This window comes from Ochotona princeps, chromosome 17, assembly GCF_030435755.1.
Source record: "Ochotona princeps isolate mOchPri1 chromosome 17, mOchPri1.hap1, whole genome shotgun sequence".
Lineage (NCBI taxonomy): Eukaryota > Metazoa > Chordata > Mammalia > Lagomorpha > Ochotonidae > Ochotona > Ochotona princeps.
The window spans coordinates 20,914,254-20,933,282 of record NC_080848.1 but is presented as its reverse complement, the minus strand read 5'-3'; the positions used below and the strand labels follow the sequence as shown (position 1 = coordinate 20,933,282).

General features: G+C 55.9%; 1 non-coding gene across 1 annotated transcript; it reads left to right on the top strand.

Annotated features, from left to right (window-relative positions):
• The first annotated feature begins 611 nt into the window (after positions 1-611).
• On the top strand, positions 612-721 carry LOC118759697 (U6 spliceosomal RNA). Its single transcript, XR_004996354.1, has one exon. It is a non-coding gene; the product is annotated as a U6 spliceosomal RNA (small nuclear RNA).
• The last annotated feature ends 18,308 nt before the right edge of the window (positions 722-19,029 follow it).

Below are 19,029 nucleotides of genomic sequence, written 5' to 3'. Positions count from 1 at the left end.
GATTTTAACTAGGGCAGTGGATGATAGTTCTCTGTATATGAACAGATATAACGGGCATATCCCATCAGGATTTCACAGGTATAATAGCCTGGAAGTATTTGTTTATTCTATTTAATAAACACCTATGAGGTCAGTGTGATGGCTCAAATGGCTGATCTTCCACATGAAAATGCTGATATCCACATCGGTGCTGGTTCATGTCCTGGGTGCTCCATTCCCATTCAGCTACCTGAATGGGAGAGAAGCAGAGGATGGCCCAAAGCCTGGGACACTGAGCTTGGAGAGAAGCAGAGGATGGCCCAAAGCCTGGGACACTGAGCTTGCATTGGGAGACCCAGAAGAAGCTCCTGGCTCCTGGCTTTGGATTGGCTCAGCTCCAGCCATTGCAGACACTTAGGGAGTGAGCCAGTAGATGAAGATCTTTCTGTCTTTCCTCTCTGTAAATCTGCCTTTCCAACAAAAATTTAAAAATCTTAAAAAAAAGCTACATAGTGGTTCCTTTCTTTACAAAAAAAATTATTTGAAAGGCAAAGTTACAAAGGGAGAGAAGAGGAGAGAAAAGGAGAGAGAGATCCTTCATCTGTTGGTTCACTCCCCAAATGGCCACAAGAGTGCTCGCTTCAGCAACACATATACTAAAAAATTAGAACGACACAGAGAAGATTAGCATGGCCCCTGTGCAAGAATGACACCCAAATGGCCACAAGAGCCAGGGCTAGGTCAAGCTGAAACCTGGAGTCCGGAGTTTCACCCCAATCTTCCTTATGTGGTGTCAGGGACCAAACACTTGAACCATGCTCTGCTGCTTCCCAAGGAGCAAGTCCGCAGGGAGCTGGATGGGAAGCAAAACTTCCAGGGTTGGATAGAGTGCCGCTCTGTGAGATGCCACTGCACCACGACACACCCATGAAGACTGTTCCATGAGCAGCAGACGTGGACTCTGACTACCCCTTACCAACGGCCCAGTCCTGGTTCTGGTGGGGACCTGGGCAGGCTGGGGAGCAGCCTGGAGGGGCAAGTGGGAATTAGGAGACTCACTGCAGGATTGGGGAAGCGGAGGGGATGTGTGGAGGGGGACTCTCCAGTTGCTTTCCCTTTCCAGCTGGTTTGTGGACAGTACTGTTTCCACCCATCTGTCTGCAGGTCTCAGCAGACTGCAGGCCCATCCCTCATCCCACCCACCACCTACATTGACCCTGATGGCTCTGGCTGAGCCTCAGCAGGAAGGGAGACAGCCTCAGTGCAGGCGGTTGCTGCCTCCGATCACGACCAAAAGTGCCCCAGGCTTCTGCCGGCCCACTGGAGCTGGGGAAGGACTTCTTTGGTGGCCTGCAAAGCAGATGGGGGTGTCTGACCCTAGCAGGCATCTTCAAGAGATGATGGTGGATGGGGCCAGAGTTTTCAGCAAGGCAAAAGGGAGGAGCCCGGTCAGGAGCCACCAGCGCCAACATAAACACATATGGCACTTAGCATGTATGGTGCACTGTCCCAGTCCTGTGCCAGGCTCGTGTAACCTGGGAGCCTACTGGCCTGAACCTCAACCTGCTCCCTAACTATGTGAGCTAAGCTGATTCATTCTTCCTTCCTGGGCCTCGGTCCCTCAAATGGGCCATGAGGACATCCACTGTCATGCAGGTAGAAGACTGGATGATAGTTCTCTGTATATGAACAGATATAACGGGCATATCCCATCAGGATTTCACAGGTATAATAGGCGAAGTCACCTATAGCGTACGGCACATGGCAGCTGCTTAGCCACAGTGAGGGGTAGGTGGTCAAAGAGCTCCGAGTTGGTATTGGGGTGGGGGGCTCTTGCAAGGGCCATGGTAGGAAGGAAGCTTTGCCTGGAGAATAATGCATGCTGCAGTGACCTGGCCACTTGCCAGCAGAGAGCACACTGGCCCCTCATGCTCCCAGACCTGGCTCACTTCCGGAAGGGCAGGTATAGCACCTCCTCAGGTTCCCCACCTGCAAAGTGGAGGAAACACTTAGCCCTGCTCCTGCCCGGAACTGCTGGGAATGCTGGATGGGAACAGCATGTGAAATGTGCAAGCTGTACGGTGCTAGCCAGCTCAGGCAGTTATTATTTAAGATGTGTTTGCATCCATTTCAACTACAGCTGGTAGAGTGTTTGGCATCTTAGGAGGGCTGGTGCCCAAGCAAGCTTTCACCGCCAGCCTCTCTCTGCCCTCCACAACCTTCATCCTGTACTGGCAAAGGGAATGTGGTGGGGCGGTGGGTCCATGGCCTAGACTTCATTCTAGACCCATCCATGCTAAGTCATCCAACCACAGCACTCTTCGTGGACCCTGGAACCAGTCAGGGTAGGGGGCAGGGTGCCTCAGCTGACGGTGACAACTAGCCTTGGGTAGCAGGACCTCCCATCTCCCAATTATGGACACATAGCAGGTCAAGGGGAGACAGTGCAGGGAAGGGATGAGGGATGACGACAGCAGGGGGTGGCCTGGGACCTGTTCCCCATCTGCTCCCTCACCTCTAGGTGCCTTGAAGTCTGGTCTTCTTAATTTTCACTTATTTGTTTATATTTATTTGAAAGGTGAAGAGGGCCCAGTGCAGTAGTCTAGTGGCTAAAGTCCTTGCCTTGCAAGTGCCAGGATCCCATATGGGTGCTGGTTTGTGTTCTAGCTTGTGGCCTAGGAAAGGAAGGAAGGAAGGAAGAGAAAAAAAAGAAAGGAAAGAAGGGAGGGGAAGGTGGAGAGATACAGAGATCACCCATCCACTGGTTCACTCCTCAGCCAAAGCCAATAGCCTGAAAATCCTTCTAGGTTTCGCACCTGAGTGGCAGGGACTTAAGTACTTGAGCCATCACCTGCTGCCTCCCAAAGCATGCATTAGCACATTAGCAGGAAGCTGGAATCAAGAGCAGAGCCCAAGGCTAGTGTTGTGGTGTGGAGTGCTAAGCAGCTGCTTGAGACATTGACATCCTGTACTGGAGCACCAGTTCCTGTTCCTGGCTTCTCTACCTGTAATCTGTCTTCCTGCTAATGCCTCCTGGAAGGGCAGCAGAAGATGGCCCAAGAACTTGGGACAGAAATTCTTGGGAGGAACTTGGGGTTCCTCCACTCATGTAGAAGATCTGGATGGAATTTCTGTCTACTGGCTTTGTCCTACTCCGGCCCTGGACATTTGAGGAGTGAACAAGGAGACAGCCAACCTCTCAGATCTCCCTCTCTCCCCCAATATTCTGCCTTTCAATAAATAAGTAAATCTCTTTTATTTATTTATTTGTTTGTTTTAAAAAGGTGGTTGGTGTCGTGACTTATCAAGTAGGTCTACCACCTTCAGTGCCAGCATCCTAGGTGTATGGGCACTTGTCTGAGTCCTGGCTCTGCTTCTAATCCAGCTCCCTGCTAATGCGCTTGGGAAAACATTAGAAGACGGCCCAAGTACTCGGGGCCCTGCCACATACATGGGAGCCCTAGATGGAATTCTGGCTTTGGCCTGGCCCAGCCCTAGCCATTGCAGCCATTTGGAGAGTGAACCAGCAAATGGAAGAACTCTCTCTCTCTGTTTGTATGTAACTCTGTTTTTCAAATAAATAGATCTTATATGGAGCATGGGCACCCAACTGGGTGTTTTTACCATTGTGCGAAAGGCTATCTGTCAACCCGAGTCCCGCAGAGCTCCCAACCATGGCCATCCCTGACACCCCAGAGACTGCTGTTACCCTGAAGTTCCCCTCAGCAGGCCCCTAATCACAATCCAGGCTTGATGCCACAGGTGACCTAACAGTTCTTCCTATACAACCCCCAACTCCTTGGTCCCACTCCCTGCTGAAGGGGCAGGGCAGGCTGTGAGTTCCAGGCACCAGGGGCAGGGCAGGGGGAGGTGGTGCAGCCAAGAGTGAAGTGAGGAAAGTGGAGAGTCCAGCTGGTACCTCCTTCTTCCACCACTGCCCAGGACCAACTTGACCCAGGACCAACTTGACCCAGGGTCCAGGTGAGGCTCACCCCCCCCACTCCGGGTCCAAACTCCATGCCAGAGGTTCCAAAGCACAGAGAAGCCCGAGCACACCCTGAGCTCCAATGTCCCCTCCTTTCCTTCTTCTTTTCCCTGGTTCACCCAAGGGAGCCACTCCTGCCCACCCGGCCCTGGAGCCCACATGTCCAGCTGGGAACTGTGTCCTGGTCACGCTGTGTGCCTGGCTCTTGTTTCTCCCGACAAACAGTGGAGCCAGGGCTATGCCTCAGTCCTCAGTTAGCGTGCCCAGAGCCAGTGCTGCGTGGCCCTGTCAGATGGCCGCTCCCAGGGCCGAGTCCCTCCCTGCAGCAAGGGTGTGCTGGGACACGTCCTTGGGGGTGAACAAGCCAACCTCAGCCCAAATCCCCGATTTCTAAAGGCAAAATAAACTCCCTCACTCCTCTGGGCCTGCTCCTCAGCCAAAAACCTCAGACCGCAGCCCCGCCAGCCTGGCAGCGCCAGGAAAACAGGCCAAAGTTCCTGAGGTAAGGGAGAGGGTGGGAGCCAGTGAGCCAGGTGTTAGAAGCTCAGGGAGAAAACTTCACCAGCGAGAAAGTGGGCCCAGGGACACAAGGGTTGGCCCCAGGCTGCAGCCCAGGGTGGGCCACGACCCCTGCCCCATCCGAACCAGTCACACAGTGCGTACTGACGCGTGCCGCTGCAACCACTCTTACTTCCTCACTTGCCTATGCTGGGTGTTGGATGGCGGATGGAGAGGGAGATAGAAGAAGATACTCCCCACCACCCTCTGCACCCAGGCCTTCCTGCTACTTCTTTTATCTTTTCTTTTTTTTAGGATTTATTTTATTTGGGCCCAGTATGATAGCTAAGTGGCTAAAATCCTTGCATCCACCGGGATCCTCTATGGGCATCAGTTTATGTCCTGGCAGCCCTACTTCCCATCCAGCTCCCTTCTTTGTGGCCTGGGAAAGCAGGAGAGGATGGCCCCAAGCCTTGGGACCCTGCACCCACATGGGAGACCTGGAAGAAGCTCCTGGCTCCTGCCTTCAGATCAGCTCAGCTCCAGCCGTTGTGGCCACTTGGGGAGTGAAACAGTGGACAGGAGATCTTTCTGTCTCTCATTTCTGTAAATCTGACTTTTTAATAAAAATAAATAAATCTTTAGAAAAAATTAAGGATGTATTTATTTAAAAGGCAGAGTTCAGAGAGAGAGAGAGAGGGAGAGACAGAGAAAGAGATTGCCATCAGCTGACTCACTCTCCAGATGGCCTCAATGGCTAGGCCTATGCCAGGCTGAAGCCAGGAGTTCCTTCCAGGTCTCCCGTGTGAGTGCAGAGACCCAAATACTTGGGCCATCCTCTCCTGCTTTCCCAGGCACATAAGCATGGAGCTGGTAGTGGAGCAGCTGGAACTAGAATGGGTGCCCGTATGGGATGGCCGCACTGCAAGCAGCAGCTTTGCCCACTACACCACTGCTCCCCCTGCTCCCTTTTCTTCAAGCTGATGCCTTAGGTCCCTCCTTCCTGAACCAGACATCCCCAATCCTGGGATCTGAGCCCCCAGAAACCCTCTTCAGCCATCAAAGGAACATAAGAGTGCCCCAAGATACTATTGGAATTAGATGACCTGGAGCTTAGTCCACAAGAAGTGGTTGAGCAGGAGGTAAAGAAGGAAAAAGGGGAGAAAGGAAAGGAGAGCCCTATGCAGTGGGTCCTAAAGCGAAGGCAGGTGTTGGGGCAAGCCCTCCTTGAAACATCTTCACTCCTTACTAGAGTGCCTGGTTCGAATCACACCCTGGGAGGCAGCAGATGTTGGCTCAAATACCTGGGTCCTTGCCACCCATGTTGGACTCTAAGCCAGTCCCAAATGCAAGCATTTCTCATTTCTGTAAATCTGCTTTTCCAATAAAAAGAAAATAAAATTTGATTGTTTTTTGTTTATTTGTGTTTTGTTTTTTTGCCAGGTGGACTGGACTAGAAACTCCTGGATCTGAAAGGCAGTGAGATCCCAACCAGGGGCATGTATTCCACCCCTCTTCTGTGCCTGGAGCCTGAACTTGCCCAGGGTACCCTGAACCCCACCCAGCCTGCAAGCCCTCCGCCTCCAGCAGGGACCTAGGCCATGCCTCAGGCCGCAGTGACCTCCTCTCCAATAAGGATCCTCACCGCCACTGCTCACTGCCTGCTTTGGAGGTCAGAAGGCTCCATGTGATGGGAAGGGGCGTTGCTCCCCCCACCCTGAGGGTTGGGTCTTCCTAATCATTAGTCCTCCTCATAGTGGCAGCTACAGGAGGAGGCAGGGACTGGCAGCAATGTCAAGGGTAGCCCAGGGGACTGCCACAGTCCAGCCACTTCCTGCCCAAGGCTATTGCTCTCAAGTCCAGGCCCTGGATCTGTGGCATGAGACTTCCGCAGGATAGGCAGAGGTGTGTGAGCCTCCTCCTGGTGGGGGCTGGAGGCTCGGCCCCAGCTCTAGGACCTCATGGATGCATGGGGGAAGGAGATAGGTCTGTTTCCAATCAGACCCTGGAAGAGCCCCCAGGCACAGCTCTGGACCTGGCACCACCTCTACAGACCCAGGGAAGGGGCCTTCTGGGTGGGAGGCCAGCCAGGCAGGTAAAACCAGAAGAGGAAGGGCTTGAAGCAGGTCGGAGGAGGGCCCTGAAGTGGCCCCCTCCACCAGCCCTGCAGCCCAGAGGGTGCAGGTTGGGAAAGGAGGCAACAGGAGCCCGGGGCCCAGTGCAGGGTGGCCCTGTGCCAGGTGTTGGGGGCAGAGGGACAGATTCTTCAGGGAGAAAGTGTTACGGGGATAGGGGAGGAGAGAAATGGCCAGAGAGAGGGGAGAGAGCGTGGCTAAAGCTGGTCCCTGGTCTAGACAGACATAAAGGCAGCGAGGCAAACAGAGAAGGAGAGATCCGGAGAGAGGGAGACCCAGGAGTGCCAGCAGGGGCTGAGGGCGAGAGGCAGCGAGCAAGGAGGCTCTAATTAGAGGCTGGCGGGGCGGCAGGCAGTGCAGAGGGCAGCTTGTTTGAAGTCTGTGGTGAGAGCAGCATCAAAGGGCCAGGGGGCGCGGCCCAGGCCGAAGGCTGGCCAAGAGGGGTTGCCCCTGCTCAGGCCCACCTGGACCTCACGCAGTGTGCTCCCTCCCAGCCCTTCTCCACACGCAGCCAGGCCTGCACTGGGGGCTCTGACTCTGGCCTCCCTGCCCTCTCAGCCTCCCTCTCTGCGGACTGGCTCCTGGCAGCAGGGACAGCCCTGGCCTGGGGACAAGGAGAAACTTCCCTTGCAGTGCCTGCAGCTACCTACTCCCTGTCTCCAGGAACACTTATGGGGGCGTTTACCTAGTCCCTACACCTGAGGTCCTGTGGTGGGCTCCAGTCCAGGCACCCTGGGCCTGTGATGTATCTGCCTTGTGCTAGCAAATGCCAGATCTGTTTCCCACTTCCACTCCGATCTCTTTGGTCTGCGATTCCTCCCCAGCATGGCCTGAGTCCTCCCTCCTGACCACGGAACTGTGGGGATAGGGTGTGAGGTCAGAAAGCCAGGCCACCTTAGCTAGCAGCCTGACCTGCCCTGAGGGGGCAATCCTGGGCATTTCTTCTTTAGCCTAAGTTTCTTCTTCCATGAGATAAAATGTAGCTAAGGCAGCAGTCAGACGCCTCTTGGCTGAGCCATTGAGACCCCCAAGGGCACAGTTCCTACAGGGGAAAATCTTCTCTCTCCCCCTGCCCAGCCAAACCCAGGATGAGGGCAACACTCAACACTGAGGAAGGACTGAGCAGATTGCCCAGCCCCCAAGCAACTGTCTGAAACACTTGCCATGCAGGTGCCTGACCCCCACCTGGCTGTCACTTCCTTTCACCTCCTCTCCATTGCTGCTCCCATTAACCCCACTGCAGATGCTGGGCTAATAATCCCTGTGGCCCTAGGCCCTTCATGGCTCATTGGAGCCCAAGAAAAGAGCCAGAAAGAAAGAACTAGAATCTTCTAGATTTTTTTCCTTAACATGGTTTCTCTCTATCATTCCAGGGGATTGAGAGCTGACAGCAACCAAAATGAGTAACTCACTTGCAATGTGTAGTTTGTCTTCTAAAGACTTCTTCAGGTTCCCAAATGTCTGTAATAAATCTTCTCACACACCTGTCCTTCCTTCTTTCCTTCTCTCCATCCATCCAAACACCATCCTTTCCTCCATCCACTCACCCCACTTGCTCTCTTACTGTCTCCTCCAAACGACATCATGGCTTCTCTATGTTTATCCTATCATGCCTGCATTTGCATTTATTGATCGCCTTTTATCTTCAAGACACTGAACCGGATCCCCAACCTCCTGGGCCTCTCCCAATCATTAGGAAATGCCAGGTCCTCCTCAGCAACATGCTCCCTTGGAAGAACCAGGCCCAAGCCTCACCAGCCTCCTCAGAAGACAATCCAAAGGAGGCAGCTCCCAGCTGCAGCAGCTCGGGGCATGAAGGGGACTTTAGGGGACAAAGTCAGTCCAACACAATGGGAAGGAAGGAGCGAGCATGCAGCAGCTCAGAAGACCCATCCACAGAGGTGGGAGGCTGCTCGCTCCTTCCTGGCCCAGCTCCACTCCAGTATCCCAAGACAACAGAGTGTTCAGGGGTAGAGGGAACAGACAGGGCACCAGGAGCAACAGCGGATCCAAATGTTCTCACTGAATCCTCTCCTGCAGGACCCTGAAGCTGCGCTGGGCCCTCTTGCTCAGCAGGAGTAAATTTGCGAACAGCCCCCGGCTCCTCAGAGTGCTGGTCGACTCCGTGTCCGAGAGGCAGCCACACCTGCCTGCTCCGTGGTGAGAAACCAAGAACAGGAAACACCTCAGGACTTGGCGGACAGTGCTAGTTTTGTACAACACACACACACACACACACACACACACACACACACACACAATGCTGGATGAGTGGTCTCAAGTCCCGGGGCAGAGATCGGCATTCTCCTGTGACACATACACACACACATACATATTGAACAACCCAGGGCTCATGTCTTTCCCAAGCCCTGTACATCAAGCCTTCGCCACCCTGACACTGTGGCCTCACTGGGATCTGCTGTGTACCCACTCTCCACCAGAAGGGAGCTACCCACCCCCTCCCGCCTTCTCTCTTGGTCTCAGAGCTCCTGGCCCAATCCTGCCCTCCCCCAGGAATGCCAGGGAGAGAAAGAATGGGAGGTCTGAGCAAGCCAAAGGCTGGGGGGGGGGAGGGGTGCAAGAGTAGGGAAGGAGAGCTTTGCAGAGACAAGGGGTGCCAAGGAAGGGGGCACACACAAGAGACACAAGAGACACAAGAGACTGAGACTGAGTCGCAGTCCTGTGAGCGACGGAAGGTGGGGCTCCCGCTTTCCAAGTGGCCAGCGCCCCCGCTGCCAGGAAGGCCAGGATGAGCCGGGAGGTGCACACACGTTCCGCTCTCCCCCACTGCAAAGGCTGCGGTGTGGGTGCCGCCCTGGGGGCCCGGGGTGCTGGTGCCAGCCGGGTGGGCTGGCACGAGGTGGGGAGAGGGCGGCGCGGGCAGTTAATCCCCCCAGCGTCTCCCAGACGCCCACAGAGACCAGGGTGAGCTCTTTGTCTGCGGAGACGACGGAGGGGCGGCGGGCAGGCGGGCAGGCTCCTGCCCCAGGGCAGGCTTCTACCTGCCGTCTGTGGGGACCACGTAGGGGGAATGGAGGGGTAGAGGATTAGGGGAGAGACAGGCGCTTGCAACTTGTAGGGTCTCCTCCCTCGGGGCCCAGTGAGGCCTGCGGCTTTGGGGTGGGGGATGTCCCCGGAAGGGCACTGGGGGCATGAACTTTGGAGGGAAGCCGCCCTGTGGCTGACAGGCCAGCTGCACAGTCACACAGCTGGTCACACGGGGAGTCAGTCACACGCATGGGAGCAGAGACAGCCTGAGCCCATGGCTTGGCATCCACGTGTGTGTTTACTCAGTGTCACGCCCAGAGACCAGCACTCACCGGGCGGGGGTCTGTGGGATTTACAAGCCCCCCCCACCAGCCATGGCTGTGCCACCACTGCTCCCCCACCCCAAGTCACACAGCCCCGAGCCATGCCACAGTCACTCAGGGTCATCACTCAGCTAGCTGCACACCGCCTCATCCCAGCCACGCCAGCCTCCCAACCCCCTGGGTCTGCTCTGTGTTCAGATCCTGGCAGCTACAGCCTGGGGTACAAAACAGACACTCAGACCAGGCCACGCACATGCATGTCCCAACCTCTCCACTTGCTTTCTTTTTCTCTCACATCTAAAGAAATCAGCTGCTCCTCTGTCCACCTGTCCTGACTCAGTGGCACCTGTGGAGTCCTCCAGCGGTCAGGGCCACAATCCCCCCACTCCCTGACCCCATGCCCTGCGTGCTTGCAGCCCCAGAGCCCGGAGCCCAGCGTTGGCAGCAGAGTCCCACTGCGGCCGGCGCCTCGGAGGATGAAAGCCCTCTGGCTCCTCCAGAAACCAGGGCTAAATATACCCCTTGCCCGCTCTCTTGTGCCTAACTGGAACCAGCTGGGCAAGACCCACCCTTCCGCCTGCAGGACAGCAGGCATGGACCATCGCATGGTGCACGGGCTGGACATCAGCCGCCCCACAAGCGCGGGGGGCCCACACAGTGGACAGAGAAGACGCAGGTCTCTGAGCTGCCCTCCCCAGCCTAGGAATGCACCCTGCAGGCAGGCCCCGTGAGACTGAGTGTGGCACAATGCATTGCTTTGGTGCCTCAGTTTTCCCATCTGTAAAACAGAGTCCAACTAACTTCAGAGTGTGGCAACAGTAAGGGAATACAGGGAGAGGGCCGGGACGGGACCTGGCACACAGCAGGCACTCAATAAATGCCAGGCCCTGAGGTGAACTTCCTCAGCTGAAGGTGCTGAGGTTGCATAAAGTTCAGTAACATGCAGAGATGGGGACTCACTGCTGCCCTTCAGCCGGCCTGTGTGGTGAGGGGGACAAGCCAGTGTGGAGCAGATGGAGATGGGTCCCCAGGTCCCCAGGAGGGGATCAGAAGAGCCGAGACACGCCTCCACTCCCGTCCTGGCCATGTCCAGGTTGCCCTCTCCCCGCCTTTGCCAGGACCCCGCCTGGGGCTGTGGTCTGCAGCCAGCGTGGGGCAGATGGAGAGGGGTCTCCAGGAGGGGGTCGGAGGAGCCAAGACACTCCTCCACCCCAGTCCTGGCCACGTCCAGGTTCCCTTCCCCCCTCCCCCCCACACCCTTGCCAGGACCCCGCCTGGGGCTGTGCTCTGGGCTGTGGCTGCAGCTCCCACGCCGCAGCCCAGTTTAGCGGCTCCAGGCCGCGGCCCCAGGACAGCCCACTCTCTGGCCCAGTCCAGAGACCTGAAATAGGAAGGAAGAGGGGCCTAAAAATAGCCCTAATTACAGAGGGGCCCAAATGGTGGGGGGTGGCGGCTCTTCTCTGGCTCCTGGGCATTGCCACAGCTTGCTCAGGATCATGCTCACTCAGGCCCTGGGGAAAGGACCCCACCCTGGCCCTCCTGTCCCCAGCCCACTCTGGCCTCCCACTGGGACAGGCAATGAGGGGGCGGGGCAGAGGAGGATGGGCCAGCAAGCAAAGGCCGATGAGGTCCCCTTCTCTGACCCCAGAGCCACAACCCCCACTCCCCATCATACACAGGGTCACTGGATACAACCCCTGGCCTGCTCCCAGAGGCATGCAGCCCACCTTTCCCCAAGACACTCCCTTGCTTCCTCCAGGAAGTCTGTCTGGAATACTGCCCCCTGACTTGGGGTTCAGCAGCCATCGGAGCTCCCCTTATCTGGTTGGCCCAGAGTCAGGGCTGCCTTTTCCCATCTGTGGGGGGCGGGGGAGGAGTATCCTGGGGTGGCTCTTTTGTCCTTTAACAGCCTATTTAGCAGAGATGGAGACGGGGTTGCAAAGAACCTGACATAAAAGTGAAGCCGCTGCATTCCAAGGTAAGATTGGGGAGTCCTTGGCTCCATCAAGTTGAGAGGAAACTCCAGGGAGAAGTATCAGAGGTGTGATGGGTGGGGTTTAGTGTGGGCTTGGGCACTGGCCCACTGTGACCTCTGACCTTTCCACCATCCCCACCCCCTCACAGGATCCCCCAGGATTTGGAACTTGCAAAACTTTTGCTCACTGTGCTCGCTTGGGCAGCACCTATACTAAAACTTTTGCTCACTTCCCTACACATCTGCTGTCCTGGGAATTGGGCCTGTGACTTCATTTCTCCAAGTTTTGCTTTCTTCCTGGGTAAATGGAACTGGCAGGAGCCCAAGCTGTAAAGTCTTTTATGGGGGGGTGGAGGGGTGCGATAGGCAGAAGTCGCCATGGAGGGGAGAGCAAAGATGCCTGTGGGAGAGCTAGCGTTCTCGCCCCACTTGGCCCTGTTGCTGTTTCCTGCTGACCCCCCACCCCACCCCATCCCATGTCAAACCCAGGGAGGCACTGGGCAGGGTGTGGGTGCTGTGCAGCCCTGTGGATGGATGGTCAGTCATCCAGAAATATATGCAAGGGGCACCCCTCCAGCAAGTAGGGGACACATAGTGTGGTGGCGCCATCTGGTGGCTGTAAGTATCCACACCAGTTCCCTGGGTGGAGAAGAGAGAAAGGGAACAGAGGGCCAGAGGTGTGAGAGGAGGAAGAGAAGAAGGGGACCTGGAGGAGGGAATGAGGCAGAGACGAAGGGGTCAAAGGCCCCCACACCAGGAGGGGAGATGCAGATTAGGGGCCCGCGACATCCCAAGAGGATTTTCCTATAGTATCTCAGAGGCACCCAGAGGAGGGACAACTGGAAGGCAGGCACCCAGCAGGTCAGGCCAGCTGTCACCCCAGGGACATCTACAGTCCTTGGGCACTGCTGATCCCTAGACACCAGACACAGGGTAACACTGTCCATACAAGCCCTGGCCAACATGGCCCCGGGGGAAAGTTGGCCACAGGTACCACGTGGACATTTAGGAAAACAGGCACGATTCCGCGTGTGGCTGCAGGCACAGCCCCCACACACCCAAGTTGCCCATACCACGTGCAGGACCTGCACCTGTGTTGTGCAGTTGGTTCAGGCAGGGCGGAGTATTTGGAGGGCCCTCTCCCTCTTCTCTGCTTCCTCCCAGGGGTGGGAGGTGGATGGTGAACTTGTTTACCACTTTTGCTCTGGGCAGTGGTGATGAGGTCAGGTTGGCCTGATGCCCTCCTCGGGCAGGGCCAGGCCTGAGTCACGGGGGTCAGATGACGGCACGGGCTAAATGGGTCCCATCCTGCAGCCCCCAATGGCAGGCCACCCTTCCAAAGCCCAGCAAGCATCCCTCCCAGGGGGCTGAATACAGGGTCGGGATGGCTCACAGTTCAGTTCCCTGCTGCCCCTGCCTGGGCACCATCTCAGAGCCATCCACTGCCTTTTGGGGTGACCCAGTCCAGGCCAACACCCTTCCAGAAATACCAAACACGCCTGCAGTCACGTGCGAGGCCGTGGACAAAGTGAGGAACGAACTGGAACCCTGAAATCTCTCTCTTCTCCCTGGGGCCTCCGGCTGCTCTGGGGCAGGAGGAGGACAGGACAGCCACATCCTCCAGGGGTGCTTCCAGGACCCCTTCCTCTAAAGACCCAATCCACAGTGCCAGTCCAGTTTTCTGGGCAGTGCCCATGGCCTTCCTTGCGCACTAGACCTCATCTTTCCTGGAAGGTTTCCTGGGTCCCCCTGGGTACTCTCTCCCCCTACCAGCCCCCAACCTTTCAGACCAGACAGAGGGACTTATTGGGTGGCCCTACCAGGTCAGTCATGCACACTGTACAGAGAGGGTTTGAGGAAAGATGGCCCTGGACAACTATAGGTCTCCAAAGCTGCAGGATTTTGTAGATCTAACCAGACCTGTTGTTTTTGTGCAAAACGGCACAACTAAGGGAGCTCCGCGAGAGACTCCCTTGCCTGGCCCAAGCTGGCACTGACTCCTTTCCCATTGCTCCTTTGGCAATGCCTGCTTCCTCCTGGCATCCCCCTGGTTTCCCAAAGCACCCCCATTCCACCGCCGGCGGCCTCCGGCTTCAAGCCCTGACAGTGCCCTGGCTGCCCCCATCCGCTCCTCTGATCTCTGCCCTGGCAGCCCCTCTTTCAGCCCACTGCCTGCCAAGCCTGGGCAGCACCCCCTCTTCGTGCCCAGGCTCAGGGTTTGGCTTGGGCCTCCCCAGATCTTCAAGCCTCAACACTGTCCTCGCCCACCCATCCCTGGGCGCTAGAGACTCGCTGACTCTTGCCCTGAGTCGGCCTTGGCCATCCCCCTGCCTCAGGGGGCCAACCACCTTCCTTCGCCTCCAGCTGCCCTGGCAGGGGGAGGCGTCAGTTGCTGCCTCAGCTTCTCTTCTGGGGTGACAACTTCATTTACTCCTTGGTGACAGCGTCACTTGGGTCAACATCGTCAACATCATCAACATCAAAGGACCTGGAGCTTCCTCAGCTCATGAGGACACACGTAGTGACGGCTACAAACCACAGTGGGCCACCCGCCACCCTGCCCACACGCAATATGGTCTGATGGTAGCGTGGGGGAGACGCACCAGGAGAACTGCGCATATACAGCCGCCCATCCCAGGCTCCCTTCCCCGCTCTCTGCCCTCCACCCCCCGACACACACACACACACACACACACACACACACTGACTGACTCTGTTCCATGCAGGGCACCCCATCTCGTGCAGGACTAGCTCTACTTGGTTCTGTTGAGCCTCCGCTGGCTCTCAAATCACCCTTCCCCAAGGCTTTCCACAGTTCTCTTATGCTTTTTCCGTTTCAAGATGCGCTAATTACATGAAGCACATCAAAGAAGACAGATCACAGCCCAGCCAAGCCAGAGTCCCCGCCACTCCAGGAAAGAAATCCTGGGGGCAGGCGTCTGGCACAGTGTGGGACACCCACATTCCATAGCAGTGTGCCTGGGTTTGAGGCCTCCCTCCACTTCCAGTTCCGGCTTCCTGCTAATGCACAGCCTGGGATGAAGCCAGTAACGACCAGTCAAGGCATTGGGGACCTGCCACCCACACGGCAGACGCAGAGGAAGCTACAAGCTCCAGGCTTCAGCCTGGCCCAGACTCAGCTATTCCTGGAACCTCAGAGTGAACCAGTGGATAGAAGGTCTCTCGCTCATTCCATCGCTCTGTCTGTCATTCTGATTTTCAAATGCTACTACTACTACTACTACTATTAATAATAATAAAACTTTAAAAGGGGAGAATAAAAATGTAATTACAGAGAATATTAAAACCACCTGTGTCTTCGCCCACCCCCCTCCTTCCTGTGATGGGTGGCTGCCTGGGGTTGACCAGTTACTCCAAGAAAAATCTGCCTGCATGGATGTGCAGCTGTTTGTAATAGAAGCATGCTTTCAAACCCACATAGATGAAATTGTACTTCAGGCACCTTTCAGTTCTTTGCTTCCTCTGCACAACTTTTTCCAAGTTTCACCCATATCTATGCTGACAGGCTAATTTGTCTGTCTTCACTGCTGTGTAGTATTCTGATGCCTGTTCTATTCATCAATAACCCCAGGCTTTGCCCCCTGGGTGTTGCCCCTGGGATGGTCACAGGCATGGCAGACTCTCCACATGGACCCTTCTCCCAAGCCAGGACCTCGCCCTCCTGCCTGCCATGCTTCCCTCCAGTGATCAGGCCTGAGGCACCCTCTGCTGTGTCAATGCCCCCAGCCCTAGAAGCCCACCCCCAGGTCACCCTGCCCTGGTGCATTGACCTCCACATCTCTAGCCCTCCCACTTCCAGTTCTTCCTCCTGATCGCTTCTTTGAAGACAGGAAAGCTTAGGAGCCCAGGGTACCTCCCTGTCCCACTCCACTCCCTGTCCTTCAGTGCCCTGCCTACCACTATTGGATAAAGCCCAACCCCTCAGCAAGGCACTCAAGCCCTCGTGGCAGGGGAGGGAGGAGTGTGGCCTCATCTCTTCCCTCCTCAGCTCCCAGGCTGACTGTACAGAGTCTTCTGGAACTTGGTATCTGTGAGACCCACCCTCAGTCAAGCATCTGCTGCCATGCTAGTTCCATGGCCCAGGACAAATGGGCTCTCACCAAGCAAAACAGCCTGTGAGAGCCACTGACCTTCCCTGCAACACATCCCCCAAGCTCTGTCAAAACTCCACTCACTGCTAAAGATCCCTGGCCCAGTCTGCTGGTGCCAGAGACCCCTGCTGGTGAGCACCATGGGCGTGGGCCCACTGTTTGCAGAAGTGTGGGAGCAGGGAGCTAGCCCGGCCTGCAGGGGCAGAGCCCAGCTTGCCTCCTTACTTGGACACTTCCGGGGTTCACACTTGTCCTGAAGACTCAGGATCCCTATCCTACCTCAGGCTACCACCCCTGCTCCCTGCCGCAGCACTCACAGCCAGGCACATCCCAGTCTCAAGGCCGACCCCTCCCACTCCCTGGGGACCGCAGCTCTAGGAGGGAACAGAAGGGCACAGGTAGCCTCTCAGTGCATGGGCAGTGGTCAGCTTTGCCTTGACACAGATATGATCCTGAAAGGGTAGGGCCATGCACCACTGTGCCTGCCAAACTCCTGGCCTGTGGGTGCCATGTCTGCATGGCTGGCTCCAGAGCCAGCACAAGGCACTGCGTGCAGACAGCAGGGGGGCTGGAGGCTCCACTCGACAAACAAAGGACAGTGCAGGTTAATTACATTTCCAATTAGCCATTTGCTTTCCTCCCGCACTTGCTAACCAAGATCCAGGAAGAAAAGGCTGATTTTCATCAGGAGCTTTTTGCTGCCGCAAATGGGGTCAGGCTCCGGGGCCTTTACTGCCCACCAGCTCTGAAACAAGCAAGGTCTCCTCCTGCGGCTCAGCCTTCCTCAGAGCCACGGTCAAAGCCAGGGCAGGCTATGGGGCCTTCCAGCCTCAGACCCCTCCCAGCTTCTGAACCCTACCTCTTAAGGTCCTGGAGAAGGAGACCTGGTTGCAGAGAGCTCCTAGTCCAATGGGGGAGCACTGGCTGCTGCTACTCATGGGAAACTCTCAACCCGATGGCAAAATACCAGCGTATGTCCTCTGGAGACTTTACCTAATCTGGGCTTTCCCAGGAAGTTCGGATGGCTGCCATTGCGGAGCTCCACAATCAGATGGTCAAAACTGCGGCTGCGTGGTAAGTGCCTGCACTGTGCACTGATTCATTGAGCCATAACAACAGTGAGGACAGCGTTGTTCCCGTCTTGTACACAAGGTTAAGTGAACTGAAGGAAGGTGAAGTGATTGCCTAAAGTCACAACTGATGGTAAGTGCCGGGGCCAGAATTCAAACTCAGACTATTACACTCGCTTTATGTATTCATTGACTCATGTGAAAGGCATTTTCCAGCTGAGATCTTCCCTCTGTTGATTCACTCCCCAAATGTCAGGTGGGAGCCAGGAGCCCAGAACTTCATCCAGAGCTCTCACGTGGGTGGCAGGTGCGCAAGTTCCTGAGTCACCACCTGCTGTCTTCCCAGGATGCATTAGCAGGAAGCTGGATCAGAAGCAGAGTAGCTGGGACTTGAGCTGGCATTCCAACATAGGATATGGGTGTCCCAAGTAGTGGGTTAACCTGCTAGCCCACAACCCCTGCTCCACGTTATGATTATTTTTAAAGAAGTATTTATTTTTATTTTATTTGAAAGACAAACAGAGGAGAGAGAAGAAGGGAATGAGAAGAGAAGGAGAGGAAGATGAAGAGAGGGAAGAGAGGGAGAAAAGAGAATCTTTCATTTACTGGGTCACTCCCTACATGCGTAAAAACAGACAGACTATGTTAGGCTGCAGCCAGCTCAGAATTCAGTCTGGGTCTCCCCACCTAGGCTGTGAGAACGCCAGTACTTCAGCCATCATCTACCATCTCCCAAGTGCACATTAGTAGGAAACTGGATCAGAAGTAGAAGAGTCAAGGACTGGAAACCAATAGAACCAGGCACTCCAGTGTGGGAGGTTGACGTCTTAGTTGCTATGCCACATGTCTGTCCTCATCATATTCTTTTTTTAAAAAAGACTTATTTATTTTTATTGGAAAGGCAGATATACAGAGAGGAGGAGAAACAGAGAAAGATCTTCCATACTTCACTCTCCAAGTTGGCGCAATGGTTGGAGTTGCGCCAATCTGAAGGCAGGAGCCAAGAGCTTCTTGCAGGTCTCCCACGTGGGAGCCATCCTTTGCTGCTTTCCTAGGCCATTAGCTGGGAACTGGATTGGAGGTGGAGCAGCTGGGACCAGTGCTCATATGGGATTTCAGTGTAGCAGGCAGAGACTACCCCACAGTGTCTATGATGGGGGTGGGGAAGATGCCTGATGATGAGGATGCTATCAGGGACTGTTTTGATTCATCCACAGAACTCCAATTAGCCAGGAGTGAAACTTTCTAAACTGCATGACAGCTTCAGGCCCTACCAGCGACACCTGGGGCCATCACCGAATGGCTTGAAACACGGAGAGCAAGGCAAGCTGGGACCAGGTCATTTGCCCACACAGCCTCTGCAGCCTGGGGCAGACTCGACGCCATCTGCACGGAGGTCCAGCCAAGTGACAGGGCCGTTAGAAGTATGTGAGTGTGCCGGAGGGAAGGGGTGTGGGGTCTTGGCCACACGGCTTCTTTCATCTCCTCTCAGTGTATAAGGTGCTCTTATAAGGAGAAGGGAAGGAGAGAGGAGGGAGGGAAAAAGAGAGAAGGGAGGAGGGAACGTAACCTCAAAGATGGAGGGTTGTTGCTTTTTTTTTTTTTTTTTTGTAAGTTGAGCTTGGAGGTACGGAGGGTGGAGGGCTGGGAGTGCACAGGGAGCTGACAACTGCCCCATGCATGGGACTCCTGGCTACTTCAATTCACCATCCTCCTGCGCCCTGGATAGGGCTGCGCTCCCAGCCCCAGGACCCTAAACTCGGCGCCCCACACGCCGCCCCTGACTTTGCCATCTGCTCCTCTGCCAAGACACCGGTCATCAGCTGCAGCAAGCGCCTGGGCCTGGCCAGAATCCCGCCAGCCGCGGGCGCTTCCACGCGGGGGCGCTGGAAGGGCGCGGGAGAGGCCGACGCAGGGCCCAACTGGAGAGACACAGCTGGTCACCTGACCGCGGCCCCTGGCCC